The sequence below is a fragment of the Salvelinus fontinalis genome, chromosome 10 (genome assembly GCF_029448725.1).
Source record: "Salvelinus fontinalis isolate EN_2023a chromosome 10, ASM2944872v1, whole genome shotgun sequence".
Lineage (NCBI taxonomy): Eukaryota > Metazoa > Chordata > Actinopteri > Salmoniformes > Salmonidae > Salvelinus > Salvelinus fontinalis.
Window position 1 is genome coordinate 48,281,600 of NC_074674.1, and position 14,833 is coordinate 48,296,432.

General features: G+C 44.9%; 24 non-coding genes across 24 annotated transcripts; all 24 read left to right on the forward strand.

The window, feature by feature from the left end:
• The first annotated feature begins 1,000 nt into the window (after positions 1 to 1,000).
• trnas-gcu (transfer RNA serine (anticodon GCU)) lies at positions 1,001 to 1,082 on the forward strand. Its single transcript has one exon. It is a non-coding gene; the product is annotated as a tRNA-Ser (tRNA).
• A 478-nt stretch (positions 1,083 to 1,560) lies between these two features.
• Positions 1,561 to 1,642, forward strand: trnas-gcu (transfer RNA serine (anticodon GCU)). The gene has a single exon. It is a non-coding gene; the product is annotated as a tRNA-Ser (tRNA).
• A 478-nt stretch (positions 1,643 to 2,120) lies between these two features.
• trnas-gcu (transfer RNA serine (anticodon GCU)) lies at positions 2,121 to 2,202 on the forward strand. The gene has a single exon. It is a non-coding gene; the product is annotated as a tRNA-Ser (tRNA).
• A 478-nt stretch (positions 2,203 to 2,680) lies between these two features.
• Positions 2,681 to 2,763, forward strand: trnas-gcu (transfer RNA serine (anticodon GCU)). Its single transcript has one exon. It is a non-coding gene; the product is annotated as a tRNA-Ser (tRNA).
• A 478-nt stretch (positions 2,764 to 3,241) lies between these two features.
• Positions 3,242 to 3,323, forward strand: trnas-gcu (transfer RNA serine (anticodon GCU)). Its single transcript has one exon. It is a non-coding gene; the product is annotated as a tRNA-Ser (tRNA).
• A 478-nt stretch (positions 3,324 to 3,801) lies between these two features.
• Positions 3,802 to 3,883, forward strand: trnas-gcu (transfer RNA serine (anticodon GCU)). Its single transcript has one exon. It is a non-coding gene; the product is annotated as a tRNA-Ser (tRNA).
• Positions 3,884 to 4,361: 478 nt separating this feature from the next.
• trnas-gcu (transfer RNA serine (anticodon GCU)) lies at positions 4,362 to 4,443 on the forward strand. The gene has a single exon. It is a non-coding gene; the product is annotated as a tRNA-Ser (tRNA).
• A 478-nt stretch (positions 4,444 to 4,921) lies between these two features.
• Positions 4,922 to 5,003, forward strand: trnas-gcu (transfer RNA serine (anticodon GCU)). The gene has a single exon. It is a non-coding gene; the product is annotated as a tRNA-Ser (tRNA).
• Positions 5,004 to 5,481: 478 nt separating this feature from the next.
• trnas-gcu (transfer RNA serine (anticodon GCU)) lies at positions 5,482 to 5,563 on the forward strand. The gene has a single exon. It is a non-coding gene; the product is annotated as a tRNA-Ser (tRNA).
• A 478-nt stretch (positions 5,564 to 6,041) lies between these two features.
• trnas-gcu (transfer RNA serine (anticodon GCU)) lies at positions 6,042 to 6,123 on the forward strand. Its single transcript has one exon. It is a non-coding gene; the product is annotated as a tRNA-Ser (tRNA).
• Positions 6,124 to 6,601: 478 nt separating this feature from the next.
• On the forward strand, positions 6,602 to 6,683 carry trnas-gcu (transfer RNA serine (anticodon GCU)). The gene has a single exon. It is a non-coding gene; the product is annotated as a tRNA-Ser (tRNA).
• A 478-nt stretch (positions 6,684 to 7,161) lies between these two features.
• Positions 7,162 to 7,243, forward strand: trnas-gcu (transfer RNA serine (anticodon GCU)). The gene has a single exon. It is a non-coding gene; the product is annotated as a tRNA-Ser (tRNA).
• A 478-nt stretch (positions 7,244 to 7,721) lies between these two features.
• Positions 7,722 to 7,803, forward strand: trnas-gcu (transfer RNA serine (anticodon GCU)). The gene has a single exon. It is a non-coding gene; the product is annotated as a tRNA-Ser (tRNA).
• Positions 7,804 to 8,281: 478 nt separating this feature from the next.
• On the forward strand, positions 8,282 to 8,363 carry trnas-gcu (transfer RNA serine (anticodon GCU)). Its single transcript has one exon. It is a non-coding gene; the product is annotated as a tRNA-Ser (tRNA).
• Positions 8,364 to 8,841: 478 nt separating this feature from the next.
• trnas-gcu (transfer RNA serine (anticodon GCU)) lies at positions 8,842 to 8,923 on the forward strand. The gene has a single exon. It is a non-coding gene; the product is annotated as a tRNA-Ser (tRNA).
• Positions 8,924 to 9,401: 478 nt separating this feature from the next.
• trnas-gcu (transfer RNA serine (anticodon GCU)) lies at positions 9,402 to 9,483 on the forward strand. Its single transcript has one exon. It is a non-coding gene; the product is annotated as a tRNA-Ser (tRNA).
• A 478-nt stretch (positions 9,484 to 9,961) lies between these two features.
• On the forward strand, positions 9,962 to 10,043 carry trnas-gcu (transfer RNA serine (anticodon GCU)). The gene has a single exon. It is a non-coding gene; the product is annotated as a tRNA-Ser (tRNA).
• Positions 10,044 to 10,521: 478 nt separating this feature from the next.
• Positions 10,522 to 10,603, forward strand: trnas-gcu (transfer RNA serine (anticodon GCU)). The gene has a single exon. It is a non-coding gene; the product is annotated as a tRNA-Ser (tRNA).
• A 478-nt stretch (positions 10,604 to 11,081) lies between these two features.
• On the forward strand, positions 11,082 to 11,163 carry trnas-gcu (transfer RNA serine (anticodon GCU)). Its single transcript has one exon. It is a non-coding gene; the product is annotated as a tRNA-Ser (tRNA).
• Positions 11,164 to 11,641: 478 nt separating this feature from the next.
• trnas-gcu (transfer RNA serine (anticodon GCU)) lies at positions 11,642 to 11,723 on the forward strand. The gene has a single exon. It is a non-coding gene; the product is annotated as a tRNA-Ser (tRNA).
• A 477-nt stretch (positions 11,724 to 12,200) lies between these two features.
• On the forward strand, positions 12,201 to 12,282 carry trnas-gcu (transfer RNA serine (anticodon GCU)). Its single transcript has one exon. It is a non-coding gene; the product is annotated as a tRNA-Ser (tRNA).
• Positions 12,283 to 12,761: 479 nt separating this feature from the next.
• Positions 12,762 to 12,843, forward strand: trnas-gcu (transfer RNA serine (anticodon GCU)). Its single transcript has one exon. It is a non-coding gene; the product is annotated as a tRNA-Ser (tRNA).
• A 1,036-nt stretch (positions 12,844 to 13,879) lies between these two features.
• Positions 13,880 to 13,961, forward strand: trnas-gcu (transfer RNA serine (anticodon GCU)). The gene has a single exon. It is a non-coding gene; the product is annotated as a tRNA-Ser (tRNA).
• Positions 13,962 to 14,438: 477 nt separating this feature from the next.
• On the forward strand, positions 14,439 to 14,520 carry trnas-gcu (transfer RNA serine (anticodon GCU)). The gene has a single exon. It is a non-coding gene; the product is annotated as a tRNA-Ser (tRNA).
• Positions 14,521 to 14,833: the final 313 nt, after the last annotated feature.

The window sequence follows — 14,833 nt, forward strand, 5'->3', positions numbered from 1 at the left end:
GAGATTTTGACTCTTGCAAACACTGATAAGATGGCCCACTGCCACCGCGAAAGCACAGGACTTGGTATCTGAGTGGTGAAGCCGATGAACTACATGTGTGGATTGGAACACAAACATCTTCGCAAAACAGATGTTTTTTCTTCTCTTGCATGGCCCCACATGAATATAGAATCCCTGCACAATCCTAGAGCGACTGATAAGATTCAGAAATTGAAGAATAGCTTTACCAAGGGCAACCTCAACGGTGGGATATGAACCGAAACCTCCCCACACTTAATCAAGCACTGTAGACCACTCGGCCTGACAACACAATTTTTTAATTTCTCGATGGGATCGACACATGGCCCTGCAATTGCTATGCTTAACTCTCATTGATTTCAATCAAGGGTTTAAATACAGCAACTACAGTTTGTGGGGGCAACTGCCACAAGCAGGAAAAAGGATGAGGTGGCCGAGTGGTTAAGGCGATGGACTGCTAATCCATTGTGCGATGCACGCAAGGGTTCGAATCCCATCCTAATCTTGCGCAAATTTTTTTTTGGTGTTGTATGGCATTGGAAGATTTTGACTCTGGCAAACACTGATAAGATGGCCCACTGCCACCGCGAAAAAACAGGACTTGGTATCTGAGTGGTGAAGCCGATGAACTACATGTGTGGATTGGAACACAAACATCTTCGCAAAACAGATGTTTTGTCTTCTCTTGCATGGCCCCACATGAATATAGAATCCCTGCACAATCCTGGAGCAAACTGATAAGATTCAGGAATTGAAGAATAGCTTTACCAAGGGCAACCTCAACGGTGGGATATGAACCGAAACCTCCCCACACTTAATCAAGCACTGTAAACCACTCTGCCTGACAACACAATTTTTTAATTTCTCGATGGGATCGACACATGGCCCTGCAATTGCTATGCTTAACTTTCATTGATTTCAATCAAGGGTTTAAATACAGCAACTACAGTTTGTGGGGGCAACTGCCACAAGCAAGAACAAGGATGAGGTGGCCGAGTGGTTAAGGCGATGGATAGCTAATCCATTGTGCTATGCACGCATGGGTTCGAATCCCATCCTCATCGTGCACAAAAAGAAATTGGGGTTTTGTATGGCATTGGAAGATTTTGACTCTGGCAAACACTGATAAGATGGCCCACTGCCACCGCGAAAGCACAGGACTTGGTATCTGAGTGGTGAAGCCGATGAACTACATGTGTGGATTGGAACACAAACATCTTCGCAAAACAGATGTTTTGTCTTCTCTTGCATGGCCCCACATGAATATAGAATCCCTGCTATATCCTAGAGCAAACTGATAAGATTCAGGAATTGAAGAATAGCTTTACCAAGGGCAACCTCAACGGTGGGATATGAACCGAAACCTCCCCACACTTAATCAAGCACTGTACACCACTCTGCCTGACAACACAATTTTTTAATTTCTCGATGGGATCGACACATGGCCCTGCAATTGCTATGCTTAACTTTCATTGATTTCAATCAAGGGTTTAAATACAGCAACTACAGTTTGTGGGGGCAACTGCCACAAGCAAGAACAAGGATGAGGTGGCCGAGTGGTTAAGGCGATGGACTGCTAATCCATTGTGCTATGCATGCATGGGTTCGAATCCCATCCTCATCGTGCGCACAAAAAAACATTGGTTTTGTATGGCATTGGAGATTTTGACTCTCGCAAACACTGATAAGATGGCCCACTGCCACCGCGAAAGCACAGGACTTGGTATCTGAGTGGTGAAGCCGATGAACTACATGTGTGGATTGGAACACAAACATCTTCGCAAAACAGATGTTTTTTCTTCTCTTGCATGGCCCCACATGAATATAGAATCCCTGCTATATCCTAGAGCAAACTGATAAGATTCAGGAATTGAAGAATAGCTTTACCATTCGCAACCTCAACGGTGGGATTTGAACCGAAAACCTCCCCACACTTAATCAAGCACTGTAGACCACTCGACCTGACAACACATTTGTTAAATGTCTCGATGGGATCGACACATGGCCCTGCAATTGCTATGCTTAACTTTCATTGATTTCAATCAAGGGTTTAAATACAACAACTACAGTATGTGGGGGCAACTGCCACAAGGCAGAATAAGGATGAGGTGGCCGAGTGGTTAAGGCGATGGACTGCTAATCCATTGTGCTATGCACGCATGGGTTCGAATCCCATCCTCATCGTGCGCACAAAAAAACATTGGTTTTGTATGGCATTGGAGATTTTGACTCTCGCAAACACTGATAAGATGGCCCACTGCCACCGCGAAAGCACAGGACTTGGTATCTGAGTGGTGAAGCCGATGAATTACATGTGTGGATTGGAACACAAACATCTTCGCAAAACAGATGTTTTGTCTTCTCTTGCATGGCCCCACATGAATATAGAATCCCTGCACAATCCTAGAGCAAACTGATAAGATTCAGGAATTGAAGAATAGCTTTACCAAGGGCAACCTCAACGGTGGGATTTGAACCGAAAACCTCCCCACACTTAATCAAGCACTGTAGACCACTCGACCTGACAACACATTTGTTAAATGTCTCGATGGGATCGACACATGGCCCTGCAATTGCTATGCTTAACTTTCATTGATTTCAATCAAGGGTTTAAATACAGCAACTACAGTTTGTGGGGGCAACTGCCACAAGCAAGAACAAGGATGAGGTGGCCGAGTGGTTAAGGCGATGGACTGCTAATCCATTGTGCTATGCATGCATGGTGTTCGAATCCCATCCTCATCGTGCGCACAAAAAAACATTGGTTTTGTATGGCATTGGAGATTTTGACTCTCGCAAACACTGATAAGATGGCCCACTGCCACCGCGAAAGCACAGGACTTGGTATCTGAGTGGTGAAGCCTATGAACTACATGTGTGGATTGGAACACAAACATCTTCGCAAAACAGATGTTTTTTCTTCTCTTGCATGGCCCCACATGAATATAGAATCCCTGCTATATCCTAGAGCAAACTGATAAGATTCAGGAATTGAAGAATAGCTTTACCAAGGGCAACCTCAACGGTGGGATTTGAACCGAAAACCTCCCCACACTTAATCAAGCACTGTAGACCACTCGACCTGACAACACATTTGTTAAATGTCTCGATGGGATCGACACATGGCCCTGCAATTGCTATGCTTAACTTTCATTGATTTCAATCAAGGGTTTAAATACAACAACTACAGTATGTGGGGGCAACTGCCACAAGGCAGAAAAAGGATGAGGTGGCCGAGTGGTTAAGGCGATGGACTGCTAATCCATTGTGCTATGCACGCATGGGTTCGAATCCCATCCTCATCGTGCGCACAAAAAAACATTGGTTTTGTATGGCATTGGAGATTTTGACTCTCGCAAACACTGATAAGATGGCCCACTGCCACCGCGAAAGCACAGGACTTGGTATCTGAGTGGTGAAGCCGATGAACTACATGTGTGGATTGGAACACAAACATCTTCGCAAAACAGATGTTTTGTCTTCTCTTGCATGGCCCCACATGAATATAGAATCCCTGCACAATCCTAGAGCAAACTGATAAGATTCAGGAATTGAAGAATAGCTTTACCAAGGGCAACCTCAACGGTGGGATTTGAACCGAAAACCTCCCCACACTTAATCAAGCACTGTAGACCACTCGACCTGACAACACATTTGTTAAATGTCTCGATGGGATCGACACATGGCCCTGCAATTGCTATGCTTAACTTTCATTGATTTCAATCAAGGGTTTAAATACAGCAACTACAGTTTGTGGGGGCAACTGCCACAAGCAAGAACAAGGATGAGGTGGCCGAGTGGTTAAGGCGATGGACTGCTAATCCATTGTGCTATGCATGCATGGGTTCGAATCCCATCCTCATCGTGCGCACAAAAAAACATTGGTTTTGTATGGCATTGGAGATTTTGACTCTCGCAAACACTGATAAGATGGCCCACTGCCACTGCGAAAGCACAGGACTTCGTATCTGAGTGGTGAAGCCGATGAACTACATGTGTGGATTGGAACACACACATCTTCGCAAAACAGATGTTTTTTCTTCTCTTGCATGGCCCCACATGAATATAGAATCCCTGCTATATCCTAGAGCAAACTGATAAGATTCAGGAATTGAAGAATAGCTTTACCAAGGGCAACCTCAACGGTGGGATTTGAACCGAAAACCTCCCCACACTTAATCAAGCACTGTAGACCACTCGACCTGACAACACATTTGTTAAATGTCTCGATGGGATCGACACATGGCCCCGCAATTGCTATGCTTAACTTTCATTGATTTCAATCAAGGGTTTAAATACAACAACTACAGTATGTGGGGGCAACTGCCACAAGGCAGAAACAGGATGAGGTGGCCGAGTGGTTAAGGCGATGGACTGCTAATCCATTGTGCTATGCACGCATGGGTTCGAATCCCATCCTCATCGTGCGCACAAAAAAACATTGGTTTTGTATGGCATTGGAGATTTTGACTCTCGCAAACACTGATAAGATGGCCCACTGCCACCGCGAAAGCACAGGACTTGGTATCTGAGTGGTGAAGCCGATGAATTACATGTGTGGATTGGAACACAAACATCTTCGCAAAACAGATGTTTTGTCTTCTCTTGCATGGCCCCACATGAATATAGAATCCCTGCACAATCCTAGAGCAAACTGATAAGATTCAGGAATTGAAGAATAGCTTTACCAAGGGCAACCTCAACGGTGGGATTTGAACCGAAAACCTCCCCACACTTAATCAAGCACTGTAGACCACTCGACCTGACAACACATTTGTTAAATGTCTCGATGGGATCGACACATGGCCCTGCAATTGCTATGCTTAACTTTCATTGATTTCAATCAAGGGTTTAAATACAGCAACTACAGTTTGTGGGGGCAACTGCCACAAGCAAGAACAAGGATGAGGTGGCCGAGTGGTTAAGGCGATGGACTGCTAATCCATTGTGCTATGCATGCATGGGTTCGAATCCCATCCTCATCGTGCGCACAAAAAAACATTGGTTTTGTATGGCATTGGAGATTTTGACTCTCGCAAACACTGATAAGATGGCCCACTGCCACCGCGAAAGCACAGGACTTGGTATCTGAGTGGTGAAGCCGATGAACTACATGTGTGGATTGGAACACAAACATCTTCGCAAAACAGATGTTTTTTCTTCTCTTGCATGGCCCCACATGAATATAGAATCCCTGCTATATCCTAGAGCAAACTGATAAGATTCAGGAATTGAAGAATAGCTTTACCAAGGGCAACCTCAACGGTGGGATTTGAACCGAAAACCTCCCCACACTTAATCAAGCACTGTAGACCACTCGACCTGACAACACATTTGTTAAATGTCTCGATGGGATCGACACATGGCCCTGCAATTGCTATGCTTAACTTTCATTGATTTCAATCAAGGGTTTAAATACAACAACTACAGTATGTGGGGGCAACTGCCACAAGGCAGAAAAAGGATGAGGTGGCCGAGTGGTTAAGGCGATGGACTGCTAATCCATTGTGCTATGCACGCATGGGTTCGAATCCCATCCTCATCGTGCGCACAAAAAAACATTGGTTTTGTATGGCATTGGAGATTTTGACTCTCGCAAATACTGATAAGATGGCCCACTGCCACCGCGAAAGCACAGGACTTGGTATCTGAGTGGTGAAGCCGATGAACTACATGTGTGGATTGGAACACAAACATCTTCGCAAAACAGATGTTTTTTCTTCTCTTGCATGGCCCCACATGAATATAGAATCCCTGCTATATCCTAGAGCAAACTGATAAGATTCAGGAATTGAAGAATAGCTTTACCATTCGCAACCTCAACGGTGGGATTTGAACCGAAAACCTCCCCACACTTAATCAAGCACTGTAGACCACTCGACCTGACAACACATTTGTTAAATGTCTCGATGGGATCGACACATGGCCCTGCAATTGCTATGCTTAACTTTCATTGATTTCAATCAAGGGTTTAAATACAACAACTACAGTATGTGGGGGCAACTGCCACAAGGCAGAATAAGGATGAGGTGGCCGAGTGGTTAAGGCGATGGACTGCTAATCCATTGTGCTATGCACGCATGGGTTCGAATCCCATCCTCATCGTGCGCACAAAAAAACATTGGTTTTGTATGGCATTGGAGATTTTGACTCTCGCAAACACTGATAAGATGGCCCACTGCCACCGCGAAAGCACAGGACTTGGTATCTGAGTGGTGAAGCCGATGAATTACATGTGTGGATTGGAACACAAACATCTTCGCAAAACAGATGTTTTGTCTTCTCTTGCATGGCCCCACATGAATATAGAATCCCTGCACAATCCTAGAGCAAACTGATAAGATTCAGGAATTGAAGAATAGCTTTACCAAGGGCAACCTCAACGGTGGGATTTGAACCGAAAACCTCCCCACACTTAATCAAGCACTGTAGACCACTCGACCTGACAACACATTTGTTAAATGTCTCGATGGGATCGACACATGGCCCTGCAATTGCTATGCTTAACTTTCATTGATTTCAATCAAGGGTTTAAATACAGCAACTACAGTTTGTGGGGGCAACTGCCACAAGCAAGAACAAGGATGAGGTGGCCGAGTGGTTAAGGCGATGGACTGCTAATCCATTGTGCTATGCATGCATGGGTTCGAATCCCATCCTCATCGTGCGCACAAAAAAACATTGGTTTTGTATGGCATTGGAGATTTTGACTCTCGCAAACACTGATAAGATGGCCCACTGCCACCGCGAAAGCACAGGACTTGGTATCTGAGTGGTGAAGCCTATGAACTACATGTGTGGATTGGAACACAAACATCTTCGCAAAACAGATGTTTTTTCTTCTCTTGCATGGCCCCACATGAATATAGAATCCCTGCTATATCCTAGAGCAAACTGATAAGATTCAGGAATTGAAGAATAGCTTTACCAAGGGCAACCTCAACGGTGGGATTTGAACCGAAAACCTCCCCACACTTAATCAAGCACTGTAGACCACTCGACCTGACAACACATTTGTTAAATGTCTCGATGGGATCGACACATGGCCCTGCAATTGCTATGCTTAACTTTCATTGATTTCAATCAAGGGTTTAAATACAACAACTACAGTATGTGGGGGCAACTGCCACAAGGCAGAAAAAGGATGAGGTGGCCGAGTGGTTAAGGCGATGGACTGCTAATCCATTGTGCTATGCACGCATGGGTTCGAATCCCATCCTCATCGTGCGCACAAAAAAACATTGGTTTTGTATGGCATTGGAGATTTTGACTCTCGCAAACACTGATAAGATGGCCCACTGCCACCGCGAAAGCACAGGACTTGGTATCTGAGTGGTGAAGCCGATGAACTACATGTGTGGATTGGAACACAAACATCTTCGCAAAACAGATGTTTTGTCTTCTCTTGCATGGCCCCACATGAATATAGAATCCCTGCACAATCCTAGAGCAAACTGATAAGATTCAGGAATTGAAGAATAGCTTTACCAAGGGCAACCTCAACGGTGGGATTTGAACCGAAAACCTCCCCACACTTAATCAAGCACTGTAGACCACTCGACCTGACAACACATTTGTTAAATGTCTCGATGGGATCGACACATGGCCCTGCAATTGCTATGCTTAACTTTCATTGATTTCAATCAAGGGTTTAAATACAGCAACTACAGTTTGTGGGGGCAACTGCCACAAGCAAGAACAAGGATGAGGTGGCCGAGTGGTTAAGGCGATGGACTGCTAATCCATTGTGCTATGCATGCATGGGTTCGAATCCCATCCTCATCGTGCGCACAAAAAAACATTGGTTTTGTATGGCATTGGAGATTTTGACTCTCGCAAACACTGATAAGATGGCCCACTGCCACTGCGAAAGCACAGGACTTCGTATCTGAGTGGTGAAGCCGATGAACTACATGTGTGGATTGGAACACACACATCTTCGCAAAACAGATGTTTTTTCTTCTCTTGCATGGCCCCACATGAATATAGAATCCCTGCTATATCCTAGAGCAAACTGATAAGATTCAGGAATTGAAGAATAGCTTTACCAAGGGCAACCTCAACGGTGGGATTTGAACCGAAAACCTCCCCACACTTAATCAAGCACTGTAGACCACTCGACCTGACAACACATTTGTTAAATGTCTCGATGGGATCGACACATGGCCCCGCAATTGCTATGCTTAACTTTCATTGATTTCAATCAAGGGTTTAAATACAACAACTACAGTATGTGGGGGCAACTGCCACAAGGCAGAAACAGGATGAGGTGGCCGAGTGGTTAAGGCGATGGACTGCTAATCCATTGTGCTATGCACGCATGGGTTCGAATCCCATCCTCATCGTGCGCACAAAAAAACATTGGTTTTGTATGGCATTGGAGATTTTGACTCTCGCAAACACTGATAAGATGGCCCACTGCCACCGCGAAAGCACAGGACTTGGTATCTGAGTGGTGAAGCCGATGAATTACATGTGTGGATTGGAACACAAACATCTTCGCAAAACAGATGTTTTGTCTTCTCTTGCATGGCCCCACATGAATATAGAATCCCTGCACAATCCTAGAGCAAACTGATAAGATTCAGGAATTGAAGAATAGCTTTACCAAGGGCAACCTCAACGGTGGGATTTGAACCGAAAACCTCCCCACACTTAATCAAGCACTGTAGACCACTCGACCTGACAACACATTTGTTAAATGTCTCGATGGGATCGACACATGGCCCTGCAATTGCTATGCTTAACTTTCATTGATTTCAATCAAGGGTTTAAATACAGCAACTACAGTTTGTGGGGGCAACTGCCACAAGCAAGAACAAGGATGAGGTGGCCGAGTGGTTAAGGCGATGGACTGCTAATCCATTGTGCTATGCATGCATGGGTTCGAATCCCATCCTCATCGTGCGCACAAAAAAACATTGGTTTTGTATGGCATTGGAGATTTTGACTCTCGCAAACACTGATAAGATGGCCCACTGCCACCGCGAAAGCACAGGACTTGGTATCTGAGTGGTGAAGCCGATGAACTACATGTGTGGATTGGAACACAAACATCTTCGCAAAACAGATGTTTTTTCTTCTCTTGCATGGCCCCACATGAATATAGAATCCCTGCTATATCCTAGAGCAAACTGATAAGATTCAGGAATTGAAGAATAGCTTTACCAAGGGCAACCTCAACGGTGGGATTTGAACCGAAAACCTCCCCACACTTAATCAAGCACTGTAGACCACTCGACCTGACAACACATTTGTTAAATGTCTCGATGGGATCGACACATGGCCCTGCAATTGCTATGCTTAACTTTCATTGATTTCAATCAAGGGTTTAAATACAACAACTACAGTATGTGGGGGCAACTGCCACAAGGCAGAAAAAGGATGAGGTGGCCGAGTGGTTAAGGCGATGGACTGCTAATCCATTGTGCTATGCACGCATGGGTTCGAATCCCATCTTCATCGTGCGCACAAAAAAACATTGGTTTTGTATGGCATTGGAGATTTTGACTCTCGCAAATACTGATAAGATGGCCCACTGCCACCGCGAAAGCACAGGACTTGGTATCTGAGTGGTGAAGCCGATGAACTACATGTGTGGATTGGAACACAAACATCTTCGCAAAACAGATGTTTTGTCTTCTCTTGCATGGCCCCACATGAATATAGAATCCCTGCACAATCCTAGAGCAAACTGATAAGATTCAGGAATTGAAGAATAGCTTTACCAAGGGCAACCTCAACGGTGGGATATGAACCGAAACCTCCCCACACTTAATCAAGCACTGTACACCACTCTGCCTGACAACACAATTTGTTAAATGTCTCGATGGGATCGACACATGGCCCTGCAATTGCTATGCTTAACTTTCATTGATTTCAATCAAGGGTTTAAATACAGCAACTACAGTTTGTGGGGGCAACTGCCACAAGCAAGAACAAGGATGAGGTGGCCGAGTGGTTAAGGCGATGGACTGCTAATCCATTGTGCTATGCATGCATGGGTTCGAATCCCATCCTCATCGTGCGCACAAAAAAACATTGGTTTTGTATGGCATTGGAGATTTTGACTCTCGCAAACACTGATAAGATGGCCCACTGCCACTGCGAAAGCACAGGACTTCGTATCTGAGTGGTGAAGCCGATGAACTACATGTGTGGATTGGAACACACACATCTTCGCAAAACAGATGTTTTTTCTTCTCTTGCATGGCCCCACATGAATATAGAATCCCTGCTATATCCTAGAGCAAACTGATAAGATTCAGGAATTGAAGAATAGCTTTACCAAGGGCAACCTCAACGGTGGGATTTGAACCGAAAACCTCCCCACACTTAATCAAGCACTGTAGACCACTCGACCTGACAACACATTTGTTAAATGTCTCGATGGGATCGACACATGGCCCCGCAATTGCTATGCTTAACTTTCATTGATTTCAATCAAGGGTTTAAATACAACAACTACAGTATGTGGGGGCAACTGCCACAAGGCAGAAACAGGATGAGGTGGCCGAGTGGTTAAGGCGATGGACTGCTAATCCATTGTGCTATGCACGCATGGGTTCGAATCCCATCCTCATCGTGCGCACAAAAAAACATTGGTTTTGTATGGCATTGGAGATTTTGACTCTCGCAAACACTGATAAGATGGCCCACTGCCACCGCGAAAGCACAGGACTTGGTATCTGAGTGGTGAAGCCGATGAATTACATGTGTGGATTGGAACACAAACATCTTCGCAAAACAGATGTTTTGTCTTCTCTTGCATGGCCCCACATGAATATAGAATCCCTGCACAATCCTAGAGCAAACTGATAAGATTCAGGAATTGAAGAATAGCTTTACCAAGGGCAACCTCAACGGTGGGATTTGAACCGAAAACCTCCCCACACTTAATCAAGCACTGTAGACCACTCGACCTGACAACACATTTGTTAAATGTCTCGATGGGATCGACACATGGCCCTGCAATTGCTATGCTTAACTTTCATTGATTTCAATCAAGGGTTTAAATACAGCAACTACAGTTTGTGGGGGCAACTGCCACAAGCAAGAACAAGGATGAGGTGGCCGAGTGGTTAAGGCGATGGACTGCTAATCCATTGTGCTATGCATGCATGGGTTCGAATCCCATCCTCATCGTGCGCACAAAAAAACATTGGTTTTGTATGGCATTGGAGATTTTGACTCTCGCAAACACTGATAAGATGGCCCACTGCCACCGCGAAAGCACAGGACTTGGTATCTGAGTGGTGAAGCCGATGAACTACATGTGTGGATTGGAACACAAACATCTTCGCAAAACAGATGTTTTTTCTTCTCTTGCATGGCCCCACATGAATATAGAATCCCTGCTATATCCTAGAGCAAACTGATAAGATTCAGGAATTGAAGAATAGCTTTACCAAGGGCAACCTCAACGGTGGGATTTGAACCGAAAACCTCCCCACACTTAATCAAGCACTGTAGACCACTCGACCTGACAACACATTTGTTAAATGTCTCGATGGGATCGACACATGGCCCTGCAATTGCTATGCTTAACTTTCATTGATTTCAATCAAGGGTTTAAATACAACAACTACAGTATGTGGGGGCAACTGCCACAAGGCAGAAAAAGGATGAGGTGGCCGAGTGGTTAAGGCGATGGACTGCTAATCCATTGTGCTATGCACGCATGGGTTCGAATCCCATCCTCATCGTGCGCACAAAAAAACATTGGTTTTGTATGGCATTGGAGATTTTGACTCTCGCAAATACTGATAAGATGGCCCACTGCCACCGCGAAAGCACAGGACTTGGTATCTGAGTGGTGAAGCCGATGAACTACATGTGTGGATTGGAACACAAACATCTTCGCAAAACAGATGTTTTGTCTTCTCTTGCATGGCCCCACATGAATATAGAATCCCTGCACAATCCTAGAGCAAACTGATAAGATTCAGGAATTGAAGAATAGCTTTACCAAGGGCAACCTCAACGGTGGGATATGAACCGAAACCTCCCCACACTTAATCAAGCACTGTACACCACTCTGCCTGACAACACAATTTTTTAATTTCTCGATGGGATCGACACATGGCCCTGCAATTGCTATGCTTAACTTTCATTGATTTCAATCAAGGGTTTAAATACAGCAACTACAGTTTGTGGGGGCAACTGCCACAAGCAAGAACAAGGATGAGGTGGCCGAGTGGTTAAGGCGATGGACTGCTAATCCATTGTGCTATGCAAGCATGGGTTCGAATCCCATCCTCATCGTGCGCACAAAAAAACCTTGGTTTGGTATGGCATTGGAAGATTTTGACTCTGGCAAAGACTGATAAGATGGCCCACTGCCACTGCGAAAGCACAGGACTTCGTATCTGAGTGGTGAAGCCGATGAACTACATGTGTGGATTGGAACACACACATCTTCGCAAAACAGATGTTTTTTCTTCTCTTGCATGGCCCCACATGAATATAGAATCCCTGCTATATCCTAGAGCAAACTGATAAGATTCAGGAATTGAAGAATAGCTTTACCAAGGGCAACCTCAACGGTGGGATTTGAACCGAAAACCTCCCCACACTTAATCAAGCACTGTAGACCACTCGACCTGACAACACATTTGTTAAATGTCTCGATGGGATCGACACATGGCCCCGCAATTGCTATGCTTAACTTTCATTGATTTCAATCAAGGGTTTAAATACAACAACTACAGTATGTGGGGGCAACTGCCACAAGGCAGAAACAGGATGAGGTGGCCGAGTGGTTAAGGCGATGGACTGCTAATCCATTGTGCTATGCACGCATGGGTTCGAATCCCATCCTCATCGTGCGCACAAAAAAACATTGGTTTTGTATGGCATTGGAGATTTTGACTCTCGCAAACACTAATAAGATGGCCCACTGCCACCGCGAAAGCACAGGACTTGGTATCTGAGTGGTGAAGCCGATGAACTACATGTGTGGATTGGAACACAAACATCTTCGCAAAACAGATGTTTTTTCTTCTCTTGCATGGCCCCACATGAATATAGAATCCCTGCACAATCCTAGAGAGACTGATAAGATTCAGAAATTGAAGAATAGCTTTACCAAGGGCAACCTCAACGGTGGGATATGAACCGAAACCTCCCCACACTTAATCAAGCACTGTAGACCACTCTGCCTGACAACACATTTGTTAAATGTCTCGATGGGATCGACATATGGCCCTGCAATTGCTATGCTTAATTCTCATTGATTTCAATCAAGGGTTTAAATACAGCAACTACAGTTTGTGGGGGCAACTGCCACAAGACAGAAAAAGGATGAGGTGGCCGAGTGGATAAGGCGATGGACTGCTAGTCCATTGTGCTATGCATGCATGGGTTCGAATCCCATCCTCATCGTGCGCACAAAAAAACATTGGTTTTGTATGGCATTGGAGATTTTGACTCTCGCAAACACTGATAAGATGGCCCACTGCCACCGCGAAAGCACAGGACTTGGTATCTGAGTGGTGAAGCCGATGAACTACATGTGTGGATTGGAACACAAACATCTTCGCAAAACAGATGTTTTTTCTTCTCTTGCATGGCCCCACATGAATATAGAATCCCTGCTATATCCTAGAGCAAACTGATAAGATTCAGGAATTGAAGAATAGCTTTACCAAGGGCAACCTCAACGGTGGGATTTGAACCGAAAACCTCCCCACACTTAATCAAGCACTGTAGACCACTCGACCTGACAACACATTTGTTAAATGTCTCGATGGGATCGACACATGGCCCTGCAATTGCTATGCTTAACTTTCATTGATTTCAATCAAGGGTTTAAATACAACAACTACAGTATGTGGGGGCAACTGCCACAAGGCAGAAAAAGGATGAGGTGGCCGAGTGGTTAAGGCGATGGACTGCTAATCCATTGTGCTATGCACGCATGGGTTCGAATCCCATCCTCATCGTGCGCACAAAAAAACATTGGTTTTGTATGGCATTGGAGATTTTGACTCTCGCAAACACTGATAAGATGGCCCACTGCCACCGCGAAAGCACAGGACTTGGTATCTGAGTGGTGAAGCCGATGAACTACATGTGTGGATTGGAACACAAACATCTTCGCAAAACAGATGTTTTGTCTTCTCTTGCATGGCCCCACATGAATATAGAATCCCTGCACAATCCTAGAGCAAACTGATAAGATTCAGGAATTGAAGAATAGCTTTACCAAGGGCAACCTCAACGGTGGGATATGAACCGAAACCTCCCCACACTTAATCAAGCACTGTACACCACTCTGCCTGACAACACAATTTTTTAATTTCTCGATGGGATCGACACATGGCCCTGCAATTGCTATGCTTAACTTTCATTGATTTCAATCAAGGGTTTAAATACAGCAACTACAGTTTGTGGGGGCAACTGCCACAAGCAAGAACAAGGATGAGGTGGCCGAGTGGTTAAGGCGATGGACTGCTAATCCATTGTGCTATGCAAGCATGGGTTCGAATCCCATCCTCATCGTGCGCACAAAAAAACCTTGGTTTGGTATGGCATTGGAAGATTTTGACTCTGGCAAAGACTGATAAGATGGCCCACTGCCACTGCGAAAGCACAGGACTTCGTATCTGAGTGGTGAAGCCGATGAACTACATGTGTGGATTGGAACACACACATCTTCGCAAAACAGATGTTTTTTCTTCTCTTGCATGGCCCCACATGAATATAGAATCCCTGCTATATCCTAGAGCAAACTGATAAGATTCAGGAATTGAAGAATAGCTTTACCAAGGGCAACCTCAACGGTGGGATTTGAACCGAAAACCTCCCCACACTT